Source organism: Papilio polytes, unplaced genomic scaffold (genome assembly GCF_000836215.1).
Source record: "Papilio polytes unplaced genomic scaffold, Ppol_1.0 DF823399.1, whole genome shotgun sequence".
Lineage (NCBI taxonomy): Eukaryota > Metazoa > Arthropoda > Insecta > Lepidoptera > Papilionidae > Papilio > Papilio polytes.
Genome location: NW_013525805.1, coordinates 2700948 through 2726851, shown reverse-complemented (window position 1 = coordinate 2726851; position 25904 = coordinate 2700948). Strand labels below are relative to the sequence as shown.

General features: G+C 32.7%; 1 protein-coding gene across 1 annotated transcript in view; it reads left to right on the top strand.

The window, feature by feature from the left end:
* Positions 1-25904, top strand: part of LOC106104738 (COUP transcription factor 2-like) — a gene marked incomplete at its 5' end in the record, with an annotated part of 43598 nt that overhangs the window by 16181 nt on the left and 1513 nt on the right. The gene's annotated exons all lie outside the window — the stretch shown is intronic.

Here is a 25904-nt window from a genome sequence, read left to right as displayed (position 1 = left end):
CCGTATAAAAAAGTCGGTTAGTGATACGCGGGTATTTTCTTTTTATTATCCCTTCGTTTGCACTTATTTGTTGAGAATTTGTCTTGTTGCAATGAATAAGACAATTTTACATTAAGTGGACACCGCGGATTCACACGACTGTACATAAGCACGCATCGCGTCGTTAGTTCTTTCGACGTCATAGCCCAATGTCGTATACTCGCGTCGTAAGGATACATTAGTTTCAAAGATTTATGTTGCCTTGTTGTGTACTATTGGCTTTACATGTTTATTTTCTTAAACCTTGTTACCGGGTTGTTGTAAGGAATGTGTTATTTTTAATCCAATAATATGTTGAAATCGCAAGTCGCACTGGCATGTAAGTAACCAGATCTCACTAATAGTATACAAGCTAAAAGTTTATTCAACTCGGTACTCGTGTGTTGGTAAACTATGCTAGAGAGTTTACACTGCCGACACAAGTAAAGAAACATCTATAAATATTACTGAGAACTTTAGTTTGCGCAAAGATTTTTATTTTATATTTTTGGCGCATATTGTTTAACAATTCTGATTAGGCTAAAATTATAAGAAACATACCAATTATAAGAAAATAACAAACATTTATCATAAAAAAAATATTAAAAACACTAGTTAGTTATTCTATTATGTAAAAAATATTCAAAATAAACTTACCGCTTATCTTAGAACAGTCAAAAAAATTCTCATAAACTTTAGAAAAATTTACATCCATTTCGTTCGTAATCGTTTCTAGGTGTTACAAAACGAAAGATAACGCACTCCTAATTACTCAAAATCTACTTTATCTTTCTGATCGGAGTATGTTCCCGGAGTTTTAAAGCTCAGGTGTGGCGTAAGACATAAGCGGAAGCGATTTCATGTAAATACTATATTTGACGAATAAGGTACATAAGCTAACTTCTGTTTAAATTTAACATTACTGACATAGATACCCGCTACTTACGTTCAGTTCTAACTGACAGTTTTATTGATTAAATGACAGTTGGAAGTTTTGCATTTTTTCACACTATTTCAACTGAACAGTTATGTCTTAGTTTCATTTCACGTCAGTTGAAATGGTTATACGAGTTTTAAAATTATAAAAGTCGACTTTTTTTTAAATTCTTGTATGTTACGTGTAAACTCAAAAACTACAGGACCGATTTCAAAAATTATTTCACCATTAGAAAGCTACATTACGACTGCGTAACATAGACTATTTTTAGTATCAGATTTATTCCGCACAGACAAAGTAGCGGGCAAAAGCAATACACCGGGCATATAGTAGGAATAACCACTAATCAGGATTTAAACGTGTCGTCTAGCGTTTAAACTGAACGTTCATCTCGATTGTACAGATAACAGCTGTCAATAGTTTAAAACTTGAACGGGCAACACCACGCTCTGTCAGCGACGTCGACAGGTGTCTATGGTCGGGGGAGGGGATAGCTGACGCAATCAGTCGAGTCACGTCTATTAAGTTATGTCCACACTAGTGTTATGTTCACTATTGTAACAACTCAATGTGTAATACAATTAATTTACTATTGGTTTGAATTATACATCACCACCACCACCAGTTCACTATATGTCCCCACCGAGGGGCTCGGAGCCTACCCTAAAAGACTTTAATAATTTCGTTAAAACAAAGCTTATAATAAAAATGTACTTTTATATATTTAATCTTGATTAAACATTTACATAACATCTACATTTATGGCCAAATATAGAAACTAATTTTAACTCGCTTTGTAAACGCCATAATCTGTCTTTTTAACGTAATTTGGAGTTTAAGATTTATCGTTTAAAGCTCTGGTACATAGTGAAATATTTTAGTATTTATCCGTAATTTTAAACAGGGGAAATATTTGCATGTTTTATTTTAACTTAAAAACTAGTAAATTTAAAAAATACTTGACTGTTAAAAAGGTAACATTGTCAGTAAGTAGTAAGACTTATATTTTAATGTTATGTTTTTTTAATGTGCTAAGCGCGACCGCTGAACACTGGTTAGAATTAGAAATCCCATACAAACTGTACTGTGAAGACAAACTTATGTCCAACTAGATGCATGCATTTCCTACGCTCACACTGACTATACTAAATCAATGTCTACCATATATGCCACAGAGTAATTGCGATACTGCAAGACGGTAAAATATATTCCAGTATGCTAATATACATACTGCAAATTTTACAATTAGAAAACTGTTATATATCAGTGTAAACCATAAAGGTGAATTTAACGCTACCTTAATAATTTATTTCTAAACATTGTTCTAAAGGTCTTGACCCGTACAAGTATCAGTAACATTAAAAAATTAAACACCGCTCCCCATTACTTCTCAACATCTTAACGCGTCCAATTAAAAAAGTCATCAACGCAGAAATTTTTTGGTACACCTGTAGTACATCTTAATTTAGCAGGTTAATGTCGATTCACACGTGAACCCTGAGGTGAGAGCGATCCACCATCGGCAAGGTCGATATTTACATGCAATTAAAAATGATATCTAACACAATTTAATAAAGTTAATATTCCTTTAGCTAAAGTCTGGAGTACAATTAAGAAAGTATCTGATAAGCTTTCTAATATATTATAGAAAACAGGACTCTATGTTAATAGTTTTAAAGTCTGGATTATATTGTCTAGGGTTAGTAGACCGGTTGGCCGGTCGCGAACTTTTACCTATAAATTTGTGTCGGCTCGCCTCACGACGTTTGTGTAGAGAAGCTTAATCGAGTATGGAACAATACGAACGACGCCTTTATCACATTCCTTATTAATATAATAAATGTATACCTTAATATTTATGACGCTACCTTTGTACATAGGTTTAATATAGACAACATTAAGGGCCTGTCCTACCAAATTGTAAATTTTCTGATAACAATCGGACGTGTAAAATGTGATGGAAATATCGGCTTTTGTTTCCTTATCTGACAGTGACGCCATTTTTAAGCTATCCCATCCTCTATCAGCCAGTGGTGGGACTGGCCCTAAACCATTTCTATCTGATTTTTAATGGTCTTTACGTGACTATGGTTTATATATCCTAGATATATTTTTCGTTATGCACGACAATGGCCTCTTTAAGGCCTCTTTAAGAAGGGCTAAACGTAAAGTAATTACGGGCACTTTTGACACCGTTTTTTCTTATTTAATCCCATATAAAAGTTATAACAAAAAAACATCGCCAACAACAAATTGACAACATTAGATTTTTTCGTCACAGAAATACAAAAAAAAACAAAGTGCGAAATTGTACAAACGGCTCTTAGGGAGATTTATAGTTTAGTATTACTTATGGATGTAGTGTGAAAACGCACTTACTTGAGAGCTTATTTTTTATGCACCCCGGCGTACGTGAGTCGTTTCACTTTGGCCGATGCTGGTTATTTATCGGGACACGGTGTGAGGGGCCGCTAAAAGATTGTATAAAAACATAAATTGATCCGAGATTTAAGGAAATGTTTATTGTTTACTTAAAAAAACCTTGATTTCTTGACGTTGACAGCAGCTTATAATCTCTTTCCCTCATTAGAGTTTTTATCCAAAAGATTTACGCCCAAAGTTTAATGACGTTAAAATATATAGCCTAAAGCGTGTCGTAAGGTTAGGGTTTTTTATTAAAAAAAAAGAATTATTCAAAAATATGCTATAATTGCTGACATCTTAGGCAACAAAGAAGTGTGTGTTTACGCTTTATTATAATAGTATCGATTTACAGCTTAAATAATTTTAGATACTTAACAAAATGTAAACTCATCTTTTCAACAACGTAACTGTAAAAGTTAACAAGTTCTTTTCGATATACTTAAGAATGATTTAAGTTCTTTTTTTTTTTTTTTTGTTGTCGCGGGAATGATTTAAGTTCGAACATTTCTAAAATGATTTACACAAATAATAATTTATAGTCATATAAATATTAATTTCTCGGATTAAAATGTAACATTAATATTTATTTAATTGTAAAATTCTTGCCAAATATAAATCATAAAATATTTATTTTATTAACATAAAAATGTCGTTACGATCAATTCGGTTTTCACGTTAAATTAACTAACCGGAAGTTTATGAAGTTATTTTTCAAAGGCAATTAAAGTTGTTTTTTTAATAGGTGTCGTTAACGAATTTAACACCTACCGATAATCGATTGACCATTATATTTTGATCTCTGGCGTAAACTTCGTTTAAAGTTATTGCAGGTTTTGTTTCGGTGGCATGTTTTAAACCGTATTAGTATTTTTTAATGGTTGAAAAACGATAGTTTAAGTCGTATCATGGTTTATTTGATGGGAATTAAAATATTTCGATAAGTATACAGTTGCTTGTTAAATTAATTCCGATGTTATTTAGTACTAGTTTATATTATAATGTGTTAATCGCCTTATATTGTGATAACTTTGGTTCGGAATTTTCTCTTAAAAGCTCGATTGGTTGTTTAATTTAAACCAAGTGACATAATTTGATAAATATTTTTTGCCTTAAAAAAATTGTATTTAGAAAATTATTTAACAGAAACAAAATTGATACTAAAATATCTTTAGTTTTTGTATAAATAAAGTATTAAGATCTTTTATTTCACGGTTCCTTACAAAAATAGAGATAAATGTTCTCCCGGTGGTTGTTTATTCATTCCGGGGGTTGGGCCAAATAAATCAGTAAGTTGGTTGTCAGTTACACTCGTGGTCAAATGTTTGAACCAACATTGTCAATATCCATAATATTTAAAGTTTGCCAAACATTTGGACCAATGTCACAGTTAATAACAATATAGCTATACGATTTTCAGTTTTACAAAAGCATTCTTTAGATAATTTTAGTCCCTTTCCCTTTCCACCCTTTTCTTTAGAGGAAAGGATGGGAAGGAAAAGTGGTTTTGACGGTGGAGGAGACGCATAGGAATGGAAAATGTCTTCTTTATGTGCGTCTCCTCCTCCGCCAATCAAGGGTAGGCAACGCATCTGCAATTGTGGATGTTTATGGGCAGCGATCGCTTTCCATTTCGGTGGATTCAGGTGGCCGCTTGCTCGTTTGTCACCTTATATTATAAAAAAAATAATAACGTAATCAAAATTACTGAATACATTGTAATAAGTAATGCAATTTTTAAAAGTTAAAAAATGTCATAGATTAGTAAAGTTCTAAATCGTTTGATCTCCATTACAATTGTCCGTATCGAAGAAAAATTACAAACGAAATTCCCAAACACAAGAAAAGATTAATAACTGAACACCACAAATATCAGGGGCAACCGCACCCATACTACAAAATACTTCACCCCCGAACAGAGGAAACTATTTTCGTCGAACAAAAAAATGTTTCCGCCATAAGATTTATCGAGTGCCTCGCTCACGGGCCCTTTTTTCGAATAAAACGCGTGAAATGAAGTGTTGCCCGATCCCCCAATTCGACTTTTTCGTAATGTACGGAGTGATTTTTTTTATTGCTCAATTAATCCAATAGCATTTGATACTGGTTGGTTTACTTTTGACATTTTGTTTTTAAGGTTATGAGTATTTTTTTTATTGTTTTAAAACACAAAGGTTATAAGACATTCTGCCAAGTTGGGTAATTGTAATTTTTTCCATTTTCATTGCTGTAGTGTTGACACTTTAGTATTTTATGGTTTTTAAAACAATTGAAAGATATTTAAATACAATTCAATTGTTTTTAAATTAACTAAATTAGTGTTGTTCGTACAGAGTTGAATAAAATCGAAGCTTCTTTTAACATAGGAAACGATTTCATTTTCCGATTTTGTATTACTTTTCAATTTCCAATTCTGCATACAATTATGTATTGTTTGAAAAATTGTCTTCTACGAGATCATATAGAGGCGGAAATTGTCAAAGAATAGTACAAATTGTCTCGTCGATTCGATAGTACTCTTTAAAATTCATTATCTATTGATTTTATTTGCTAAGTTTTATGGTCACTCTACATTAGTAAGGTCCGTCAATACAGATTCACGTCACGTTCTCTATTGCTGAAATTGATATACATTAGCCATTTACAAACTATTATAAACCCATATACATCTTAACACAAAGCAATAAAGTTCATTTCTCAACAAACCAACTGCACATCAAAACACATTCCTATCAGACGACCAACAATCATTGACCTCTAGGAAAACAATGAAGTTATTCGATGTATTAAAGAATGTATTGACGCTTTATGAAACGCAGGTCTTTTTATTTTGGTGAATAAACCTTTCAGCATCTTGACCGTTGAATTTTATTTGGTCGACTCTTGTCGCCTGGACCCAATTGCTTCAGAAATATTATTAGTGTGAAAGCGTGTGGGGGATGTCCAATTTTATTTAAGTAAAAAGGCGGATATGTCCACCCTAAAGGGTCTTATGTTTTTTGCTGACGGGAAATAGGATAAGAACAATGATAGAAAAATCCTTAATTTAAGACTTATTTACCAAATAACTTGTTTTAAAAATAATTTATTTTTTCTCTTTTCACTTCAAGTAAAGGTTACAGAAACAAATACTTGAATTTTCTAGAATAAATAAATATACAATCTTACTACTTACTAATATTATAAATGCAAAAGTTTTGGTAGATGGATGGATGGATATTTGTTGGAGTTTGTAGCCTAAACGGCTGAACGAATTTCGATGAAATTTAGTATGTAGTGTACAGGATAGTCTGGAAGAACACATGGGGTACTCACTTTTGATTTTATTAATTCCACGCCAACAGAGTCACGGGCGAAAGCTAGTTTAGATATAGTTTTGTCTTTCGAACCTTGTTAACATCGCTTAATGGAGACGACATAAGTCTGTTCATCACGTTGAGTGACATAAAATCTTTGTCTAGTATGTACCGAAGATTATCTTCAGATAAATCTGCGAACATGTTGTAGGCGGTGCTGGAGGCGTAGCATAGTGATATACGACACGGACACGACACGGAAACGATAAGATTGAATTAATTACCGGACCTCGATCTATCTGACAAATTGATTTTTCTGTTAATAATCTTGTATGTTGGTAGCAATTTTTTTTAAAAGAAATCTCTATAACAGAAGTTTTTTTTTTAATAAATTCGTTTACAGTTTTTTTTTGTTTTAATTTTAAAGTATTACTTATTGTTAAAATATTTAAACACCATAATGTTGTTTCAATTGTGTTTGGTAAATATTCTTTTTATTTGTTTTTTTGGATCCCTATTTTTGTGTGACTGGTGAAGGTTACTTGATTATTATAATTTGCCTTTGTTGGTTACGGAAGACGTTAAAAATCTATGTGCATTTTTTGTGTTAAAGACGAATGTGTTTGTTTGTAAAATATTAATTCGTCGACATATTTACTACGAGTACTAGCATACAGATTTTTTCGCACGAAAGTTTTTTTTTGACTTCAAACGTTTTTTTTTTACGAAACATTCGGTATACGGTGTAAATTATCATAAACGTCAATACTGTTTTATTATTACCTTATTTATTAGCTTTTTAACAATGGATTTCATTGCAGTATTCCAAATATGTTGCTATCTCATTTTTTTCAATGGGTGTGAAAGGGATGGCACTAGTGTTTTCTTTTTAGCGTTATAAAAGTAGAAATTTACAGTAAATGCTTTCATTTTGCATGTTTTTTCACTTGTCACTTACTTATGTCTATAAAATGCATGATTTGTTTGTCTTTCTGGGTTTCGGTGGAGGTTACTGTCAATTTGTATCAAATTTTATCACCGTACTAACCTTTCATTTCTTTTTCTGAGCATTTTTCCATCCAAAGTAACGGCCACTTAACCCTTTTACTGTAACTAATCACCGAGAGGCGCATGGTATCGGCACAACGCTTACATGTAAGTATTCATTTCACATTTTTATTTAACTAAGGGCCTGTCCCACCAAATTGTAAATTGTCTGATAACAATCCAATAATGATTGACACGATTTTGTTCTCTTATTTGACAGTGACGTCATTTTTTACCTATCTGAGCCTTTATCAGTGGTGGGACAGAACCTTAATATTTCACTTTATATTGTATTTTTGTAGTTAATGTTATACTGATATTGTCATAATGTAATAAACATATTTTGTAGTTAGAAATTCTCTGCATAGCTCGTCGGTAAAAATAAAAAACAATAAAAAAATTAAATCGATTAATTTTCATCGCGAAATTCACATTTCTATTATTTTTTTGTTATTGAAAGTATATTATATTGTGTCAACTGTAATTAAATTGTCTCTTTTCTGACATTTTACTAATACTATGTAACTCTAACGACCGAAGACTGAAATTTCTAACACTTCGATTCGTAAACTTCGCTTACAATCTGACAGATAACAAAATTTTAATGGAATTTGGATTATGCGTGTCCTAATAGAGATAGGCGCAGTTAAATTAAACGCCTTTTCAGTATTCAGTCGTTAATCTTAATATTAAAGTGTTGCTATGCTTTATTTTATTTTTTACAACCTCTAAAATTGGAAATCATACTTCATACTAATATTATAAATGCGAAAGCTTAGATGGATGGATGTTTGTTAGAGTTTGTAGCCTAAACTAATGAACGGATTTCGATGAAACTTGGTATGGATGTAGAGGATAGTCTGGAAGAACACATAGGCTACTTACTTTTGTTTTATTTTTTTAATTCCACACGGACAGAGTCGCGGGCGAAAGCTAGTATAAAATAAAATAAAGCAGGTACAATTAATTAATTATTACCTGTCTTGAAATACATGTTCTACGTTACACATTTCCTAGCTTTGTAATCTAACTTTAAGCTTTACAGCTTTGCTTTAAGCTTTGTAATTTAAATAGCAAATATTATCTTTCACAGTCAGATTCGTAAAATCATAAACAGATATAGAACAAACTTTGTCCGAGTGGCATTCGACCCGCGGAGGGAAAAGGGAGCTAATAAGTGAAACGGAGATTTATGTGAGCGGAGATATGCAAATAGAAATTTGCGGTCCCCCGCCGATAAAAAGACATCCCCCGTAGGGTTTGTCCGTCCGTAGGGGGTTGTAGTAATTATTTCGTGTCGTATTCCTCTTATGAGGTTAGCTTTTTGACGCGTATTAATTGTTGAATCTGACAAACGTTGTTACTTTTATAATTGAAATAAGATACTAATATATTTTGTTTTATATATTTGCTTATAGCTCTGTCTAAACGTAGGCATTGCATGTTTTGGTACGTCCATTACCGGAGTTTAAATACGTAGTAAATAATAGTAAACACTAATAATATAAAAGTAAAGTTTAGATGGATGGAATGGAATGGATGAATGGTAAACTGCTGAACAGATGTCAATAAAATTTGGCACAGATGTTGATCAGTCTGGGGAAATAGATAGGCTACTCTCTTTTGTTTTTCTTTTATTCCACGCTAAAGAAATCACGGGCGAAAGCTACTCTAAAGTTACAAGTTTAAACATTAAAATTACCATTACCATAACGAATTCCGTTTGGTAATATTGTATTACCATATTACCAAACAGAATCTGTTATCACACTCCGTGTCTGGAGGTATAATTAATTATTTTCAACGTAACGATGTCGGGGTTGTCATGATTGAAAATGCTAAAAATAATTTAATTGCCTTTCCGAAAACAAGATTATAAAGTTTTGAAAGAAACAATTATGCTTTGTAATATTTAAATGCATTTTGAAATTAGAATTAGGCTTCCTGTGTTTCAATTGTTTTTATTTCTCGTGTTTACAAATATAGATATACTATTTGTTTCTCGCGAATTTATTCACGTGGTATAATTAAAGTAGTTAAAAAACATAGCCTATGTTACTCAGCGAACACTTAGCTTTTTAATAGTGAAAGAATTTTTAAAATCGGCTAAATAGTTTTTGAGTTTTTTCAATATATACAAAAATACAAATTCCTCTTTATAAAATTGGTATAGATACCTTATTATGTAATTAATAAATAGAAAGTTACAATAAATTTATTTGAAAAGCTACTTTTAATTTAGGCAACAATATTAACGATTTTCTGAGGAGATATACGTATGTGTATTTATCTTGATTTATACCAGAAGATCAAAGTGTTATGTGACGTCACAAACAAGACTCCTGTTTGCTCGCATATTTGCTCATTAGCAAACGAAGGGATCGTTCAACTTCTTTATATGAATTTTCTAGAGCTGTTTTTTACTATATTTTTATTAACACATTTAACGCCACTACTTTTCGAGTTTCAAAGTGAGCTAGTGATGGGCCCTGAAAGTGGTTAACATTGTCAACTATCAAAATTACTGTCAAACTGATGAAAAAAAACACAGAACGGTTGGTTTTATTGTGGGCTTCTAAATATTTATTAACTAGCTGTTCCCCTGCGGCTTCACCCGCATGAAATTGTGAAAATTTTGTTTTATTGTTTACATTTGTCAAATTATCAATAGCAAATGTCAAAATGACACGACAAGACAAACCTTACTTTCTTGATGTTGGCAGCAACTTAAGGTCTCTTTCCCACATTAGGGTTTTTATCCAAAATACCCCTATGTTTAACGGCGTGAAAATATACAGCCTAAAGCGTGACGTAGGTGTACGGCATTTTATTAAAAAAAATTATTATTCAAAAATATGCTGTAATTGCTGACATCTTAGGCAACAAGGAAGTGTGTGTTTACGCTTTATTATAATATATTTATTATTAATAATTTTTATTGTAGCAAATATAATAAAATATTTAAATTTACATCATTAGTACGTTTTATCGACGAATTATGTTTTTTGCGATTTATGGTATTGTAAAGGCATTACCAACATCCTGGTAATCAAATAAAAATGTCAACTAATTATCATTATTTAGTTTAAAAAACATACTTATCTTACAAATACTATAATTGCAAAAGTTTAAATGGATGGATGTTAGAGTTTGTAGCCTAATCGGATATAGATGAGTTTGGCAATATAGAGGATTGTCTGGAAGAAATAGGCTACTAACTTTAATTTTTTTAATTCCACGCGGACGGAGTCGCGCGGGCGAGAATTTGTATTTGCTCTTTTACACAATTTTTAGAAGTCACATTAGTGTAAAAACTATAAACATTTAAGTTGGTAATCGAACAGAGGACCTGGAGACTACAAGTCATGTTTAACGCCTGATCCACCGACGCTTTTGAATGCTATATGATATTCCGTATCAAGTCCCTCGGACCCTCTATAGCGACAGATTGTTAATACTGACCACGACCTAACGAGCTGTGGCCACATGAATATTCAGCGTCCCGCCCTATAACGAATTAATTAATACCGTTGACACGACAACTGATGCGTACTTCAAATATTTGATACATGTCACTTTTATATGGGATTTGTTTTTTAAAGTTGAAACAAACGTATTTATATGAAATGCCACAATCAGATTAAGGCTGGGATTAGACGTGTAAATTGCTAGTACACTTTGTATTTTGCCAGAACCCTACATTTTGTTCCTTTCCTCTCCACCATTTTCTTATGCGGTAAGGATAGGTAGGGATGGATTTGACGGTGCAGGAGTCGCATAGGAAGAGGAAATATCCTCTTTATGTGCGTCTCCTTCTAAGTTGATTAAGGGTAGACAACGCATCTGCAATTGCGAGTGTATATGGCGATCGCTTCGATTTCTCGGCAAATGCAAATGGCCTCGTTCGTTTGCCATATTATAATATAAAAAAAAAACATTTCCTAGGCTGGCACTACGAGAGAGGCATGTGTAAACATTAAGTAACATTCCAATACTTGACAAAATAAGTCTTATAATATCAAAAAAGCCTAAAAATAACGCACAATAACGCATTAATAACGCATGCAATTTAGTCGCCATCACATTTTTTATTAAATAAAATGTTGCCAAAGAGTATATTAATTTTACATTGCCTGTTCATATAATCATTGCTAAATAGAAGTACCAATTTTCTTGTCAAAGAGTGACAATTTGGTTCTCGGTGTCGTTTTACTGATGACTGGTTTGTGTGGTTTTTGTTATGGTTATATGTTACCTTCGCCCCCACATTCAATTGAAAATGAGAGCGTTGACGATTCTTTTTAAGCATTGATTAGTGGTCAGGGGTGTCGCGTGTTGCAGGGGTGTGCATTGCAAGTGACGTCGCTGATACGATTATCCCAACCCTTGGGTCTAAAAAGTTACGCACACGGGATTTTTTTCGACGGATAAATCTGACGATATACAAGTTGTTTTTATATCTATAAAATGCTACATTTATTAAACTCTACTCTCTAATTTTCAAAATTTCCTAAGAAAACATTTTTCCTGTTCGATAAGTCACAAGTATTTTTGTACCCAACTTTAATTAATTAACTAACACTTTTAACTGTCTTAAAGGTTTTTTCCTAGAATTACTACGCGACGATAATACAAGAAACATTATCTGTTATAATTATTTATTAAAATATCACGTGATTTATCTTAAGACATATATCGCGAGTACTATAGGGTTGCAACGCAAAGTCGCGGCTGCGATTGCGGTCAGAGATAGGGTCGCCCCTTGTGTTAGGGTTGCCGTTTTGTTAAGAGATCGCTTATCGGATTGCCTAACCAGTGACGCTTCATCTTTAGTACACGATAAAATAATAAAAAGTTTACTGTTAAGGAGCAATGTAAGGTCAAAGGTACATTTTTTTTGTTGAGAATTTTTTAGTATCTTAAAAAACAATAGTCGCTAGAATACTTTTTAATTTTTTTTAAATAAACGCGCCGACCTTACGGGAGTAGGATAAGGCAGGGGAGATGATGATGATAATTTTTTAATAAACGTAAGTATTTCAGTTAGACAGTAATTAAAAGATGCACCATAAAGACAGCAGGTAACGGAGAATTCGATAATAACGTAATAGCTCATTAAAAGTTGTGGGCAATTGTTAATTTGAGCCGGTCGTGATTTCCCGCAACGCGCGACCAACGCAAAGTTCTTCTTTTGTCCTTGTTCCTGTTTAATTGAGGGTCTGAACAGAGACTGAATTAACCAAATGAGGACGGACCCGCACTGTACTAGTCTACCTGTACGCGCGGTACACTCGCACGCACAACAAATATGTGACGTTTTGTCTTTTCGTTTTGTTAAAGAAAACAAACTAGTAAGACAAATATACTGCTATACTAACTGTAATATTATTTACTTAAAAGACATTTATGATAAGTAACAAACGAAAAAAACGTGGAAATAAAAATAATAATGGATGTATGAAGTTAGAGTAAAATAATATTGAGATATTACGAGTTGCTAGAATTATAAGAATAAAATAAATCAATCATCGAACTTAGATTGCATGAATAAAAACTTTTTTACTTTTCCAAACCGCTTTAATATAAAAAAAAATTGTCAATCACTTACGTGCACAATAGTACACTACGACAAACATCGCGATCGGTCGCTCACGAAGCGCTGCCATTAGCGCACCGTGGGCGTAATTAAAACCTACAGGGCCCGCGAATTAAAAACAATTAACTGGGGGCCCGAATTGAGTACAATGGAGCTCTCGGCACGACTTACACCGACCAAGAATATCCGACAATGCAGCCACGATTGATGCCAGATACAACGCGTAAAAGATATACTTCCAAACAAAAGATGAACTTACGCACTTAATGGTCACTTAAGCAGTGTCTTAGTAAAGATTTTTAATGATTAATTCAACGCTAGATACTTTGTTAGTTTCCACTTAACGATTGATTATAACTGGAATACTTCCAAGATGATTACGCACTTATTTAAAGTAATCTAAACTAAATAATCTTATCTTACTATCATTATAATTGCCGAAGTTTAGATAGATGGATGTTTATCAGAGTTTGTAGCCTAAACTATTGGACGGATCTTGATGAAATTTGGCACAGATGTAGAGGATAGTCTGGAAGGACACACAGACTACTTACTTTTGTTTATTTTTAATTCCACGCGAGCGAAGTCACGAGCGAAAGCTATTTTAAATGAGAATACCGATTTTTTTCACTATTTTCATATACAAAATGCAATGCAATCAATCATAGTACGTAAATTCGGATATAAGCGTGTTAATCGGTCCGTCAAATTGGGTTTTCAACGTTTAAGCTCGTTCAGAAAGCGCTGACTCTCGCTGAGGGTGCGACGCCATTTTCTTTTTGTCACGGCCTCTCAATTCTATTACATTCTCAACCCGCATGCTAGCCAACACGCTTTATTACGCCTGACGTTTTTATTAATTCCAAATGATTATAAAAAACCCTGCTTATTGATTTATTCCCTTTATTTAGATGTTCTTAAATTTAATCTTATATTGACATCATTTTATTAGTAAAAGATAATTGCAATTTAGTGTATATAACTGGTTATTTATTTATTTAATAATTTGAATTGAAAGAAATACGTTATTAGTTAGAGTAATATATCATCCCCTGTATCTATACTAAGGTTATTTTTAAATTTCGTATACGAGAAAATATTCATTTTAAAAACAAATTTAAAACATAAAAATAACAGCTTACTTATAGAAAAACAAATTCGTGTCAATCGATTGTAAAAAAAACTTATAAATAATTTAAAAAATTCGATAACTCAATTCATAGAACATGCGCACATTAAATAATTATGGACAGCCCTAATGAGGGTGTTGTTACAATGGTGTCATATTACGACACGCGTCAACAAAAAAAAGTATTTCACTCGAATCCCGCAGGCGAGCCCATTGTGGCGACCCCCGTTTGAACAATCGATTATCTATTATTACATCGTTTTATGAACACCGCATTGATTAAGTTACGATTAAAATTGTAATCATTTTAACATATCGTATTTAACATTTGTAATATACACCATCTTTGTTGTTATCCCACTCTATGGCACGCTTTAGGCTTTGGACTTCTAGAACAAGTTGCCGGCGTCAGTGTTCCTATCGAGTAATAACTGTGTGCCTTTAAGGGCAAGGTGAATCGGTACTTACTGAGTTAGCGCGTAACGTCCTTCAAACGCGTCATCAGTCAGTTTAGGTGCAATCGTGGTCAAACGCTGGTTTATTTATGAAAAAAAAAAATCTTTCGTACGTCGTTTGTTTTATTTCTTCTTGCTTTTGTCACAATTTACGCAATCCTTTGTAATCTGCTGTAAACTGTGTTTACTCAAAAAACTGTCATATTTTATACTCATATATGCGAAAGTTTGGATGGATGTATGTTTGTTACTATGTACCTTCAAAATTGCTTAACGGGTTTCGATGAAATTTAACACAGATGTAGAACATAGTCTGGAAAAAGGCATAGACTTAGAACTTACTATGTAGTTTTTTTTTTCAATTCAGTCGCGGACAAAAGCTAGTTTGTTCACAGCATAATTTTCGGAACTTTAAAAATGTTATTTAAAGTAATGTGTTGCGTAACTTTTGCCAGAGCTTCTAGGGGTAAGTAAAAATTAGTCGAAACAAGCGAAGTACTAAATTAAATTCGCTACATCGAAAAAAGTACGTAATTTATAAAGGCTATATGCACTCGTGTTCAACAGAACATTTTTTAGTCTGTGACAAAAAACTCATGCGTACATATATCACCACATACACGACAATGGCGACTTTTTGCCAGAGGCTGCCGTGGCTTTTTGAACTGGAATTTTTTCACTCCATTCGTCCATGACGTGTAGGCGAGGCTCTATTTCACTCCATTGCTGAGTTAGGGCTGAACAAAATACATTAATTTAAAAAAATATTTAAGTTCAATAATTCGCTTCTCATATTAAAACTTTAACTCGCTCTTTTTTATACTTAACTTAATTATATGGGTTTAAAATTTAATTCTTTACTTTTTGTAACATCTTATGTCATTTCGAATGTATTAACTTTTACGGTATACATCGCTGTAAGTAACAGTTTATTAAAAAATGGTACTTAAAAAAATATATTAAATTTTTATAACCTTTGTGACAACCCTGCAACGATCATTATTTTGCAACTCGGACCACAGTCGCCCTCCCGTTACGTGTACTCCTCTTTATATGACTTCTATGTATCTATCTGTCTATGATCTGTTCGGCAGAACCAGGTGTGTATTCAAAAGGAATACATGGAATAAAATTCTGAGAGCAAAGCCGTTTGTGTATCATATAGGTATACTGTCACGACACTAATCAAAATGCTACAAAAAGTCACTCAAAAGAATACACTCTAATGAAGGACATATTAACCAAAACTAATTTTCTATCGATCCCATTCAACAGCGAAATGATCGTTCAAACAAACCCAATACATTGTGCTTCAATCGCTCCTATTAACCCTAAAACTGGAAAAAGCGTCGCCATAGACAATAGGTCGCGATGAGCATACTCACCGATATCCGCGCGGAGTGACATCGAGTGGTATTGTCGCTGGTGAGAGCCTCTAGTACGTGATTATATCGCGAAATGTCAAAGTGCAAAGATCGGCCCTTTTGTTGTACGACGCTTTGCGATCTCGTTCACTCTATCATTCAACGCTCCCCGCTCAGATGTATTCATTCATCAAAAAACCGCTCCCGGCTTGTGTGACTTGAATAGTGTGATATTAAAATTCACGGAACGAATGAAATGTATGTAAATATAATTTTATATGTTACTAGCTGTTACTCGTGACTTCGTCTGCGTGAAATCTAAAAAGAATAATAAAAATATAGCCTATGCTACTCTCTGATAACCTAGCTTTTTAATGGTGAAAGATTTTTGTAATCAGTTTAGTAGTAAAAGTAAAAAAGTAGCCTATGTTTTCTTCCAGAACCTATACATCTATGCCAAATTTCATCGAGATTCGTTCAGCAATTTAGGCTACAAACTCTAGCAAACATCCATCTAAACCACCGATATCCAAAGCGCGGAATTAAAAAGAACTTAGTAGCCTATATGTTCTTCCAGACTATGCTCTACATTTGTAGCAAATTTCATCGAGATCTGTTAAGCCATTTTGGAGATATGTAGATACCTACCTCCATCTATAGAAACTGTTGCATTTAATTATACGAGGAATAATCTATATACGCGTATTATTACAATTTATAGATGTCTCCATAATTGTTTTCAATGGTACAAATAAAAAAATAGTACAAACACGTTCAAAATCCAATTTATTCGCACAAATTCGTCTATGGCGCTGAATAAAACGTTTTAACACATCCATTGAATCCCGCAACCCTTCACATGCGTCTGATAAAATTGTAAATTTAAAATCCAATCAGCTCTTTAAACACTTACCCTGAAGTCCCCTCCTCTTTCGAACCCTGTATCCCCCCATCCCTGTATGTCAATCTATCTTTTTCCGCTACATTCAGCGGCCAGCAATCTCCTTTGTTATTCAGATGAATCCGACCCATCTGGCTACAGAAGGTGCATAATTAACCGATTTTTAGAAACGCTTTAAAGCGCTACATGTTTTTGGTTATTAAAACAAAGACAAACAAGGTCAGTATAAGCTATCGTTAGAAATGTAACATTAACATTTTGCAGCTTAACAGTTTCTTGTATATGACATAATTGAATAAAAATTTTGGTCAATTATTAAAAAAAATATATTTAAATCTAAAAAAAAAAACGGACACATTTGTGATTTGGTTTTGTATTTGTTTAGAAATAACTAAAAAAAACTACATGACTGATTAAAAAAATTAATTCACCATTAGAAAGCTACATTATCACTAAATGACATAGGCTATATTGACATTTTTTTAATTTTACACGAACGAAATCGGGAATAACATCTAGTCCTGCTTATTCACAAGGTAACAATTGAATGTTTAATTTGAAAATCATTGTAATTTCGAAATAAAAAAATAATCTAACCCAATTTATGCATTGCAAGGTATACCACTAAATGCAATCTTCGTTAGCTAATCAGATACTGTGCAAGTGATTTACTCCCGTCGTTATAATATTAATTCTTCCGCGTTCCTATCTTCTTCTCTCACCGAAGCTTAGTTTACGGCGTCATTAATGTTATCACAAGGATGCGCCTCACGTTGGACGTAGGGTTGACAATAAATAGTTTAAAAAAATTACAAGTACTCTCGGATTATTGTTTAGATATATGTGTGTATATTCACTTAATATGCATGATATTTATTGTCATTTTACATTTATTTTTTTTACTAAATTATTTAAAAGAATAGTGTATAACTCATACAAATTCATACACTTACCATAATAGCTACTACACTGGTAAACATATTTTTATACGAATACGTTAATGTGAAATTAAAAAATATAGCCTATGTTACCCACAGATAAATTACCTTACTAAGGGTGAAAGAATTTTTAAAATCGGCTCAGTAGTTTTTTTTTAATACATAGAAAAAATCAAATATATTCTCTTTATAACATTAGTAACAGAATTATGTATATAATAAAACTTGTATTTATATGTTATCGATTAACTTTTGTCAAGTGATTTTTTGTGTCAAGTAACTATCGTATATTATTAGTGGTTAGTATATTTTAATAGCAGGTGACAACCCTAATGTTCAGTTCAAGTATTGCGGCGATAGTCTGCGAGTAAGACGAGTCGTTAGTGTTTATGCGATTTCGATAGTTCCGCACTTTATCGTCCAGTTGCTGGTCACTGGTCGCTAGTATTTGTATTCGTTTGTATAGGAATGTTGGCAATTTTGCATCGACTTTGCAGCGTATAAATCTAGGAAGGTTGGATGTGCTTTATTTTATATCTTTATACTAGCTGTTGCTCGCGAAATCACCCGCTTTAAATTAAAAAAATATTAAAACATATGGCCTATGTTACTCACAAATAAATTACCTTTATAACGGTGAAAGAATTTTTAAAATCGGCCCAGTAGTTTTTGAGTTATTTCAATACATACAAAAATACAAATCTTTCTATAGTTGGTACAGATGTTTGTTAGAGTTTGTAGTCTAAACGGATCTCGATGAAATTTCTCATAGATGTAAATAGTCTGGAAGAATACATAGACTACTTTAATTTTTTATTTCGCTCCGGAGTCGCGGGAGTAAGCTAGTTATTATAATAAAGGCGTGTACACACAATCCTAGTCGCATATCAGATAAAGCACCTGACAAGGTATTATGCACTCGGACATTATCTGACACCGTGACACTTGTGTCGCGACACTATAACCCAGTTGCCGCCTCGCATTGTTCTTTTGTCGAGTGAAATGGTCTGTAGACATTATAGGCGTGAGTTGCATTTTTTAGTTGTGTGACGAGTTTTATGTTTGTTTATATGCTTAACAAGAGAATGAACCGCAAGGAATAGTGCATTTTATTTTTTGACAGTTAAATGTAATTTTGTCGCTAACTTTGAGTGTATAACTATACAAGATTATCCAAAAAGTACGTAATGTTCTTGGTTGTGCAATATAAAAGATTTATATTTCATACCGTAATAATTTTCATCATAAACAATGTTTCTGTAGAATTATTTCACAGGTGAAAATAATCTGCTTCGTGTCTGAGCAAATATTTCTCCAGTACAGTAAAGTAACGGGGCGCGAATCGCGCAGCGCGTTGTTTACGCCTCGCGATGTCGCGATAGCGCGTGTATTGTGTGAACGCACCTTAACATTTAACTTCGCGCCTTACACGGAAACATTCCTTATTTGAATTTATTTTTATAAATTGCTTTTAACAAAATATTTTCAGCCAGCATGTTTTAATATATCAATTTTAAAACTATACAGTAGATAACATTCGATTTTCATTTGTTTTTTTTTTGTTGAAACGTTTCTATTATCATGAAAATATAAAATTAAATTTTAAGGTTTTTTTTTTGGAGGAATGGAACGTTGCACTTTTTCTATAAAAATTTTGGACACCGCAACCGTTGTAAAATTAAAAAAAAATGTTGACACATGCACGGGCCGTTGTGCAAATTCATTGTGATAATGCAACAAAAGCTATTTACAAACACCCGCTCGCCCGCCCACTCAAAAGGTGTTTATTTAAAATTTCGCTACACAATAAGATCGCCATCTTTTATTTCGCGCCATTTAATGCTATTTCAAATCATTATAGAACGCATCTCGATCTTTTCAAACTTCAAAGAATAATGAGAGAATATAAATTTCGACTTTAAGCCATTAACATAAAAATGGTTTTGCTTTAACCACTATTTTTGTTTTTAAATACATTTTTTCTTTTTTCATTTTTGGAGTTCCGTAATGAATCTAGTAGCTTACGATAAATCTATTACTCTTTGCGTCTTTAAATAATGTTGTCTCTACATTGTCATCACAACTGTATTTTTTATATTAAACACTATGAAGAGACAATTTTTTTTTATTAACTAAAAAAGCATACGGAACCTTTCAAGTAAACAGCAAATATGAACCCCTATTCTTTATGGTATGCCTTTAGTCTATGAACACGTGTTTATGGGACAATTTGTGTCTATTGACTCATTGTCAGATTTTGAAAATTTATTGCTCTCCGATGTATTTACCTTTAATATAATTTCAAGTTTAAATAAACAATTTCAACATTCAATAAGTCAATAGTTCATTAACATCATAACTTAACGCGTAAATATTTTATGTTAACGCATTTTTTTAAAAACTTAGTAATTTTATCTTTTACTTTATTAACTCCTTATGGAGGTTCCTCACCTAAACGGATCTCGAGGTTAAGGAATTTACTTGGACCATTACCTGGACAATATAGACATTTTTTATTCTGAAAGGGCGTAGTCGCAGACGTCTAGTCAATAATAGCTCGAAAACAACCAGAAAGTTTTATTAAGTACCTTTAACTATATAGATGGATGGATGAACGTTTGTTAGAGTTTGTAGCCGAAACGGCTGAGCGGATTTTTATGAAATTTGGTGTAGATATACAGTGTATTCTGGAAAAACACATAGAGTTACTTTTGTTTTTTTTTCAATCCACGGACGGAGTCGCGGATGAAAGCTAGTTTTCTATATTTATATGCATTTGACATTGTTAGGCGTTGTCCATATATGTACAGACATAGAAACATAATTACCATTGTACTCGTAATGTGTATCGTCACTGAAAATACAGTATAAGATGCGTTCAATATAGACACAAAACATCTCCCATCACGATTAGGGCCCGAGGTTTTCTGAAGATTGGAATCTTAGCGACAAACAGCGGGCTATTGTCGACTCTAAATTTGTTTAGCTATTTCCGATCTGCTTACGAGATTATACGATTGTAAAGGCATTGTCGAGTAAAACCGGGTCGGGTACATAGGGTGCTACTGTTTCCGTCTTTGTTCAGTTTGATTAACACCCTGTGGAGAGATAAAACTAATTCGTAACGCTAAAGTGTAATAACAGATTATAATAATGTCTAAATGGTATCAGTGTAACTTCAAATAAGTAAGTTTTAGTTTATTGCCTTTCTTCAGCTTCTGCTTTAATTACATAAAAATATTAACAGTTTAAAAAATACTGTTTCACAAAAGAATCATTTAAAAATAAATGTTTACTAAACTAATATATTGTATTATAAAAAAATCATAATTCCTTACTTATACTCATGTACGCGTCAATTATAATAAGATTCGGTAGAAGAACGGCATTATGACCATTCGTTCATTGTTCGTCATTCATTCCATTCCGTGCAAACATCTGCCTACGATACGCCTCTTGCTGGTTTTGTGCGAGCTTTCTTCGCCTTTTCTTATCCATGTCGATTCAATGTTGATTTTTTATCTGTGCGCTCTAATTTTGATTTGGAATAACTTTTAATACTTTCGTATATTTTGTTCTTAACAGTTTAAAAGCGTTCAAAATAATGATTAAAAAGTCAACACCCTTCAAACACCCGCATATGTACTTTAATAAGTGGCAATTATTTTTTTCTGAATAAATATGGCGCCCAATAATGCGGGCCGCGATCACCCTTTACTTTCAATAAATCGTAATCAAATTCGTCAAGCGTACTGAAATCTGGAGGGGAATCAATATATTACTACGACAACGTATGTAGTCTGTCAATATTTTGAATATATTTTCGGATGCCATCAGCTTTTGAGATTTCAACTATTACATTCACTTAGTTGTAATAATAATTTATATATTGCTTTATGTTTTTGCACTATGCATAAATCTGATAAAATTTATTCGAAACTTAAATCTAGTTCGAAATTTAAAAATACAAACGTTACCCGCTCCACATTTTAATAAAAATGTTTTTTATTACTGGCCAGTATTGTTTCATACAATCTAACACGTATCAATGACATTTCTATGTGGCCAGTTATTCGATGCATTAATTTCTATTCGACGTAGCACAGTGGCGCCGCGCCGGCAGCGCATTATGAACGTTCATTACTGCTGATGGAACATTGATTTAGCGGGTCAAATCTGTTGACATTACCATCAATACTATTTAAGCTACTAAATATTGTTCTTCATGAGATCTGATTCGTGAAAACATATTGCTACGATGAAATTGGAGTGGAATGATTTAGAATATTAGTCTAATATTTAAAGGAAATTTAGGTCAAGAATTCGTCGGTTTGATTTATAATTATTGTGTCTTATCACGAGGTTTGTATTTAACGCGTTTTATGTAGTTATAGCAATAGTTTCCCATTAAATTTTTTGATTTGTTGCTCGTTTTGTATTTCATTCATTCAGTCATCGCGTTCATTCATTAATTCGACATCATTCAGTTCGTTCAGCGCGTGTTTGCGGCCACCGTCGGGGTCGTTTCAATTAAACTATATTACATTGTTACTTCGGTCGCTGGGCGCAGGGTTAATTGCTATTGGGCCGTCTTAGAATGATCTTTGGTCTCGAAAAATAATGTTTATACACCTTTTTATTTCTTGTGTTATGCATTGACGTAATAAATTACAGTGATTTTACTATACGCATTTAATTAACAGATACTTTTATCACGTAAAGCGCATTTAATTACAACTTATTCATTTATTAAAATAATGCCGAGGTTAACTTTGTAAAAGAAAGTTTTAGCTGAGATTTAGAAATTATTTTATAAATACAATCATACATTCTGATAATATATTAAAGGAAACATAAATAAAATCAAAAAATTACATTTAATTAAAAAGAAACATTCAGGTCATAATAATAAAAGCGTTCCTATTACGTATAATAATTGCTATTAAAAAGGTCCTATTACGTGTCATAGGATGCGTTCCCATACGGTAAGTTCATTTAAAGACGCGTTCAGTTCATCAATTAGGAGGTTTTATCAAAAGCAGCTGGCAGTTAAGATGGTCATAGCAATTAGTTGGAAGTGAGCGCAATTACTATTGCGTCACCCGCCACCAGGGGGCGTGGTTGTGTTACAATTAATATGACAACATTTTAGTCGCTCTATTTCAGGTCATCTTAACTTTGGTTATTATTTGTCTATTGCAGTTGTTATTTTACTAATGGAAAATTAAATAAATATGACTATCAAACACAATTATTATACAGATATTATTTACTTTCGCTCGCGAGTTTTCTGCAAGAAATAAAAATATAGCTATATAAATATAATATAATATATAATAATAAAAATATAGGGATAGTGTATCTTGTTAATAGTAAAAGAATTTTTCAAATCAATTCTGTAATTTCGGAGCCTATTTAACACAAACAAACGACTAAATGTCAAATCTTTCCTCTTTACATCGTACAAATTAGTACGTACGTAATGAATTTACCAAACTTATTTTTCCAATCGTACACAATTTGCTGTCGGTACACAGTAAGTGGTTTAATTTCAATGACGCATCAGTCCGATACATTGTATAAAGAGGCCACTCGATTGTAGCAATTATAATTACTTGTGGGGCCTTGAAGACTGATTCTTTAATCTGGAACATTCGTTATTATACCTTATAGTATGTTAAAGTGTAAAAAAAAAATAGTATCTACAGGTAGCTTTAGAGCGTGCGCACAAGTGTTTACTCTCGCTTTCATTCCTATAAGTTTATATGGAGGTGCGCACACTACTCGATTTTTAGTTGTGCAACTATAGTTGTCTAAATAAGATAGATTAGTTTGATAAACGACGCATATGAAGTATCGAATTTAATTTGTATGAAGGTAAATGCCATACTTAATAGACAGGTATCGTAGTGACAAATAAAACACACAGAGCGAACAATTTTGAACTGTCGATATTCGATTTAAATAATTATCAAACTCAACTAAAATAGTTATTTTCTTAGTCAATAATTTAGAGGACAATTCAAGTATTAATTATAGTGTAGAGAATTTAGCGTGACCGAAGTAATAGCGAAATCCAATTCGATTACGTACGGCTTTAGTAGTAATAAACATTTAATTACTCTCATTATTTATTATGGTCATTATTAATTTGAGAAAACAGCGTTTTTTAAAATTCATAAGTTATAACTATAAATCTATCGATTCCAACTTCTATACGAATAAAAATCGAAAATCGATAAAATTCATGACATACACAACCCATCCCTACAAATTTAAAATGAATTGTCAAACTAACCTACATTATTTAGACACACTATAAACAGTTGAATTGCGAAACAATCGACAATCGAACAGTGTGCGAGAGTTTAGTCAGAGGTGTGCGTCCGCTCTAAGACAAACTTGTTTGTCAGTAGTTTTTCAGTCTTAACTGTTACTAAAACTTCTGTACAAATATGCACAGTACAATAAGATATAGTAATTATGAAAAACGCTCTAATGCGACATCTGTTTCGGATAATGACCCTTTTGTTTGTTCGAGTCATTTCTTCCTTGCGTATAACAATAAAAAAATATTAATGTTACCTCGGATGTCAGCCAAATGTACCGAGGGTACACTAATCGCATTAAGACGGTCTGTGTTCACGGTCTATTATACTGATACATTTTTACTCCGAGGGTAGGAAAGGATTATTGCGGGAATTTGGTACTTCCTTATTGTCGTAATTCAAGTTGTAGCGTTATGGAATTTGGGTAAAAAAATTGTAGTTATTAAGATTAAGTGTGGCTAAAAAGGTAGAAAGTGAAGAAAGTATGGATGGATTGTGTGAAAGAATATGCTTAAGGGAGTGACTTCAGATATGATGGTTGATAATTACCTATGGAAATAGTACATACTGTGCCTCTGTAGGATAGGTTGATGACCTTTTTCTTAAAATTATAATTTACTACCTTTCGCCCGCGACTCTTCTCTAAACTTTGGCATTCATAATATTAGTATGATTTTAAACTTGTCACTTATCAAAAACAATTAATTTTAAACAGGAATAACGTTAAAAATGAAAGAATATTTAAAACAAAAAGACAAATAGAAAAAGGGGAGCGTTCTTGGAGATAGTTTAAAAAGTTTTCGATAAAGCATTTAAAATAGCTTAATTGATTTGTACTTAAAATTTCGTAACCACAATACGTGGCTGACATTGGACGTAAATTCAGACATACTTAGTACTTTAAACGCGCTAATAACTTACAAATATTTTAGGTCAATAGGACAATTAACACAACACAACATAAAAGACAAGATACTATAAAGTACGAAGTTGTAAACACGTAATATGTCATGAGGTCAATAATTTGTCACGTGAGTGTTAATAAGCTTTCCTTAATATTGCGCAATATTTATTGCCCAATACAAGTATTTCTATACTAATGATGTAGAATTTAATGTAGCGAAATGTTTTCTATTATGTTACGTCTTATTTTTATCACGACCCTAATGTAAAAGGAAATGAAGCGATCATTATAATTGAAGGAAAATGTTCGTTGTTACGTTAATATTTATTATTGTTGTTTTTTTTTTCTTTTAAATCTATTCTTCTTTTATCTATCAATCAAATTGTTGATACAATCGTAGATATAAGACTATTAATTTGCTTGCGAAATTACCAATTAACAGTGGTAAAGCCCGCTTCAACATCTTCGCACGAATGGGCCGCCTCGTCCGGTGTAATACCACGACCACACAGAAAACAGGCGTGAAGTGGAAGCAATTTCGCGTTTCGTCTGATGGGTATGGTGCCGGA